Source organism: Artibeus jamaicensis, unplaced genomic scaffold, assembly GCF_021234435.1.
Source record: "Artibeus jamaicensis isolate MK-2021 breed Jamaican fruit bat unplaced genomic scaffold, CSHL_Jam_final contig_519, whole genome shotgun sequence".
NCBI classification, from domain to species: domain Eukaryota; kingdom Metazoa; phylum Chordata; class Mammalia; order Chiroptera; family Phyllostomidae; genus Artibeus; species Artibeus jamaicensis.
In genome coordinates this window covers 56,471,175-56,477,491 of record NW_026521871.1, presented here as the reverse complement: position 1 = coordinate 56,477,491, position 6,317 = coordinate 56,471,175, and positions in this window count along the sequence as shown.

Sequence of the window (6,317 nt, the reverse complement as noted above, 5' to 3'; positions counted from 1 at the left end):
CCGCACCTTTGCCACAGGTGACCTGACAGATTAAATGCTGTCGAGTGAGTGAGATACAACACGCGTGGCGCCCAGCGCAGGCCTCCCATTCGGAACGTGGCGCCCCTGGCACAGCTCCTCAACAGGGAGGTGCGGGAGGCCGCATGGCTCGAGAGCAGCCGGAGCTCCAACTCCGGTCAGCTGAGGCCGGAGATGCACACTTCCTTCCCCAGGCCAGGCTGACTCACTGACCAGCCGGCCGGGCTGGTGGCTCCTGCGCTGGAAACCCTCTCTCCCGCAGGGGTGCTTTTCTGCTCAGGGAGTGGACACCTATTGTTTTCGCCTGCCCAGCAACCATGCCCTTTTAGTCTGGAAACAGCATTTGTTTCTTTCTCAGCCTGGGAGATATTTTTGTTGTTGTTGGAAAAGATTTCTTTCAAGTGAAGTGGTTAGGCTGCTGGCCTGTAAGCCTAGAGCTACGGGCAAGATTCTTGGCCACCTCATGGGCCTAGGAAGGCAGAGCTAAGAACTATAGAACAACAGGTCCCCAACACTATCACGGGGGCACCTGGATACAGCTGTGCCTGAAGTCAGCCCCTGGATTTTTTTCCCCTCCAGTTGATTTAAATTCAGCCTGCAATCAAGAGTACCTGACTGACTAATAGTGCAAGACTTGTCTGATACTAAAGCTCATGTACCTTAAACCCTATCAGACTGACTCAACAGTACAGAGAGACTGAAGAGGGAAAAGGCAAAACAAACAAATCAAGAACTTTCTCTTTCTGGCTCCCTTTCATGTTATAGACATGGTAGCTCAGCTCACAGTTGCTGAATGAGTGTGCAGACGTGTTGGAGGAAGTCCTTCGCACGACCACTTATTAATGACCTGGTTCCCCACATAAACATCACGGTTCTTTGTGTCACCAGAGCTGTCCTGACACGCGACAGCTGGGCCAGCCCCACAGAAGTGAGTGCAGTTTCTGGTGCCCCTTCGAACACCCGCCCTGGGGAAAGCTATGGAAGACTACGCCCGGGTCTGTGCCGAGTCGGGACGGCCCTGGCCGCTGAAGGCCTCCGGGCGAGGAATCATTCGGCAAATATTTGCTGCCCCTGCCCTGTGCCACTCTCTTAATCGCCATCATCAAGATAAGTGGATCCAGTCCATCATTTCTTAGATAGTTAGCATTCCAACAAACGGAAAAAAAAGCCCTCCCTTCGCCCTTCCCAAGGCTGCTCTGTCTTCCCTCTCTGGCTTCTCGGCCATGGCCTGGCAGTCCAGCGTCTCAACCTCAGAGCAAGTGGCTTTGGGGACTGAGGCTCCTTGAGGCCACGTGTTGGGGCATCGAGTCACCGAGTCCCACAGAGAAATGCCTCCCAGTGAACATCACGCCAGAGCAGCTGGACTTTCGGCCAAGCTGACCAGTGACCTGGCTGCTCCTGAGGGCAGAAGATGGGAGCTGGGGGGCTGGTGTGTGGGGTGGGGCGCTCCCTCTGCACAGCCTGCAGCCGGTCACCCCAGGATGACCTCACCTGGCACGCCAGTGACTCACTCACTCCCTCTTTCCCGGTCCCAGCCGGGTCTTGCTCATTTGGAATACCTGAGGGGAATACCAGACTCCTGCATTTAGCAAAACCAAGGTTGCGAGCTATTTTTAAAGGCATGACATTGTCTTCCTTTCGATTAGAGGCAGCAACCCCTGCACAGCACGGAAACCGGCCTCGTGTTGGAGTCACTCCTGTCTTAATAAAGCCTGTGAGGACGTGCCTCTGGCAGCAAAGGGAGGGAGCAAAAGCAGGGTCCTCTTTATTTTTCCAAATGTTTTTCATTGTGGTAAAAGATACAAAAAAATTAAATCTATCATCTTAACCGTCATTAAGTGTAGAGTTCAGTGGCACTGATTACAAGCAACCATCCCCACCATCCATCTCCAAAACTTGTTCACCATCCCAAACACGAATTCTGTCTTGCCTTGACCGGTGCAGCTCAGTGGATTGAGTACCAGCCTGTGGACCAAGAGTTGTCTGTTCAATTCCCAGTCCGGTCACATGCCTGAGTTGCAGGCCAGTTCCCCAGTAGGGGGCGTGAGAGAGGCAATCACACACCGATGTTTATCTTCCTCTTTTTCCCTTCCCCTCTGTCTAAAAATAAATAAATAAAATCTTTTTTAAAAAACAAAAAAGTTAAAAAATAAAAAGAAAAGAAAAGAAAGAGTCTGTCTCCAATAAACACTAACTTCCCATTCTCTTCTTCCCCCCTGGGAACTTCCGTTCTACTTTCTGTCTTTGTAAATGTGTCTGTAGGTACTGCACAGAAGTGGAATCAGACAGAATTTGTCCTTTTGTGACTGGCTTCTCTCACTTAACCATGTCTTCTAGGTTCATCCATAGTGTAGCATGTATCGGAATTCCATTCCTTTTTAAGGCTGATTAATACTCCATTGTGTAAATATGCCATATTTTATTTATCTATTCATCCGCGGATGGACATTTGGTTTATTACCACTGTGGGTTAGGGTAGGCGGTGGATTCCTGGGTCCTTCAAGGCCATTTGTTTCATTTAACGGTTACGAAGTCTTCCCTGCAAAGCTTCTCGGAGCGCGCCTGTGGGCCGGCCTGAGCTCAAAGTCTGAACCACTTCTCAACATGCTGTGAAGATGAGCAGCTGTCCTGGGGAGGGAGGTGCTTTCTAACTCCAGAACGTCCCCGTAAAATCGTCCTCGCCTCGTTTTTACAGTTGGCTTAGCCACCGTGTCCCTGGGGAGATAAAAGGAGCCCCACCTGGCCTGCTTGCAAATCACAGCACATCTGAGATGGGAACGATCTGAATGAGCAGGGCGTTTGCCTGCACCGCCTTGTCTCTGAAGCGCGGTGCGCCCAGACCGCCGGGGTGCGCCCTCGATGCCCAGGACGCGCTTCCGTTGGTGACGCAGTCTTCGTCCACTAGCTGTGGGACGTGCGTGGGCAACTGCCTCACCTCTTTTGCCTCAGTTTCCTGATGGGTGAAGTGGGACCAGAGTAGCAGAACCGACCTCCTAGAATTGTTGGGAATGTCAAGTACAGTGAAGACTGGAAGGACCGGCACAGCGCCGGGCGGGGGTGGCGGGCGTTCAGTCGACGGTGGCGGCACGTGCCCTGTTGTGGGCTCATTCTCCCTTCTTCAGGGTGGTTTTGGCGCCGACCGTGTCCATCAGCGACAGATCGTTACAGGTTGCACGCCTGGTCTCAGCGCAGGCTACGGCGTGTGCCGAAGGACGCCAGTGTGGGGCCCGGGTCTGGGTTGGCTTCCTCGCCCATTCACACTCCCTGGCTATTCTGAGGTCCCCGATCTGACAAACAGGGTGTGACCTGCCGCCCAAGCTTCCAGCGAAAGTCGAACGGGGCGCCCGGCCGATGAGTGTCCCGCACCCGCAGGCCAGATGTGTCCCGCCAGCCCCTCCGCCTGCTCCTGGCACATTCCCCCGCGCTCCACGGAAGCTGGCCCGGGAGACTTACACAAACATCGCTCACTGAAAGGGGACGAGGCCCGCGCACCCTCCGAAGAGAATCCTAAGAAACGGCTCCGCGGAAAGAAAGGTTAGGGGGAAACTGTAGAGGACTCAAGGAGTCACCGCGGCCCGCACGCGCGGTCTTTGGACGTCAGCCCTTCCCAGGGTGAGGAGCGCCGAGACCTGGCGGAGCTGTTCCGCCAGGCAGGTGGCGGGGCGGGCGCAGCTCCGGGTCACTTCTGGGGGCGGCCTGGCAGCCCCACGGCTGCCGGGAGGCCGCCGTCTCCGTGACCACCGAGGTGTCGGAGGCGCCGCGCGGGTGCTGTCATCCTGCGACACCAAAAGCCCCCGCCCCCGCGCGGCCGGCGGGGGGATTCTTCTGGGAAGGCGGTGACGTCGCGCCGGGGGCGCCTGGGGCGGGTGCGCAGCGCCCGCTGCCGGAGCCACCTCCCCCCGCTCCTGCCAGGCTGCCCGGGAGGGCCAGGGCAGCGCAGCCCGACCGCGTCGGGGCCCACGTGGCGGGCCGTCGGGCTCCCAGCCGCGCTGACGGCCCGGGGTTCCTGGTGCCGGCTGGAGCCCGGGTGCGCGCCTGGATCAGGAGGGCAGCGCGCGTCTGGGTGGGGCCGCGCGGCGGGCTCGGGTGGCGGCCGGGCAGCCAGGGCTGGTCTCCGGCGCCCTCTGCTGGGCGGCGACGGAGTTGCTCTGAAGTCCCCTGGAATGGGGTGGGGCGCGGCGGGGTGGGACAGTGGGGTGCGGCTGGAAAAGTAGGGATCGCCGACCTCATAACGGAGACCACGCAACCGGCCCACAGAGGGGAGCGGGCCTGTCCAGCCCCACAGCTGCCCCGGGACCAAGAGCACAAGGTGCGCGACCGCCACGCTGGTGAGAGCCAGCGACTCCTTTCACCCGCTGCCCCGGTTCTCACTGTGGTCAGGACCCTGACGCTTCCAGGGGGCTCACCACGTCAAAACCTCAGTCATAACGACGCTGAGAGGACACTGGGCCTTTTTTGGCGGTTTCCCGTTTGTGCAGTGGGGTTTTCCAAAGACCCCATGAGCGCGGTGCAGCCGCCCGGGGAACCCAGAAGCAGGTGGGAAGGTCGGGCCTTTGGAGAGGCCGGCGGTAATGCCCTCCCTCCGGGACATAGGCGTTCCTGCGCAGTGCTCAGGATTCCAAAGCGAATTCACAGTCGTTCTGAAATGTATCGTAGGGCGAATATGGATAAGTGTAACCCATGGAAGCAAGTTCCTTAGGGCCCCCAACGGTCCTTAGGGATGGACGTGGTCCCGAGACCAAGCCTGGGAGAGCAGGGCTCTGTGGAGAGCACAGTCCCATCACGCTCTTCTTCACCCCATAGCCCTTGTCACGGGAGAAATGGGCGGGTTTGACTGCTCTGTGTGTGGACAAGGATCTTGTTAAAATGCAGATTGGGGTTTGGGGGCACTGAGGATCTGCACCTCACAGACCCCCAGGTGCTGCTGCAGCCCCGAGGCCACGCTTTGGGGACCACCACTCTGCTGAGACCCCTCTGGTGACAGCAAACGCACCGAGAGGGAGTTTGCACAGTGAGGACCAGCTGCCCTCTGCTCGGGGCGGAAGCCCCTGGAGGAAACCGAGGGCCAGCTGGTTGGCAAACTGGGAGAGGTCGGAAGAGCGGGGTGGGCGGGGGTGGCGTTGGTTGCCCCCCAAAATCTGCAGGAGCTCCAGACAGTAAACTACGGAGCGACTGGATCGGATACGATGCGGGCAGCTTTGCTGAAAGCCGTGTGTGAGGTAGAATTATGCTTCTTTGGCTCCCGTTCTGGAATCGGCTGGAATCATCCACCAGTCTCAAAGCACAGAGGAGTAGATCATTAAATAATGGGGATTTTACTTGTCAGGGGAGAGGAAAGAAAAGCCGTTGCTTCGGGAGGGGGGAGGATTGTAAATACGCCATGTCGCATTCTTTGGGTCGGGGTGGAAATACTTGAAACCGCCCCAAAGCGTGTAGCGGTCCCCGCTGGAGCGGCGGCGCAGTTTACATCAGTGGAAAACGACTCTGGGTGCCGGGTCTTTCCACTTGCAGAAGGGAAGAGAGGAGGCTGAGGCAAAGGCCCTGCCACAGAAGGGGTTACAAGAAACAGGAGCATCCAGAGCCCAGCCGAGTCACCCAGGGCCTGCCAGAGCCCGGTGCATGCTGGGGGGCGGGGAGGGGGGCAGCCTCTGTGTCGCCCCAGCTTGTTGCTGCCGTCTGGGACTGAGGGCCCCTTGTTGTCGAATCTTCCTTTTTTTTTATTTCTTGAAAAATGCCTAACACCAGGGTTTTTATGGGAAATGCATCCTTTTTTTTTTTGTAATGTTGGGAAGAAAATAAAATTAAACACACAATCAAACAACTCCGTTGTGCTGGGCCAAACACATCACATCTTCCAGGCTCTGAGATAAACGCGGTGGGAGCCCGGTTTGGGGGGCCTTTCCCTGGCCAATCGCTGAGGCCTCGGAGTCTTGGGTAACAGGAGCAGAAATCGTGAGGGGGAGAAATGGGGGCCGTGTCCTCAGGGGTCGCGGACAGGAGGGTGCCTCTGTTAGGTGGGGGCGTTTGCGGGTGTTGGGATGGGGAGTTAAGGGATGGAGGCCACTCCCCCAGTCTCCCAGCTGAGGGGACAGGAGAGATCAGGTGCCCAGGTGAGATGCAGTTGAGATAAAATAGTGGGAACAGGACTTGGCCTCCTGGCTCAGAGAACGGACGCCCAGCCACTCCGGAAACACCTGGACCCGCCTGGGGAGGTAGGTGGGGGCCTTCGGTCGCTTTAACGTCTCAGCAGCAGACAGCACCTCAGCAGGGGCCCTTCGTGGGGTGCTGACCCTTTGCAG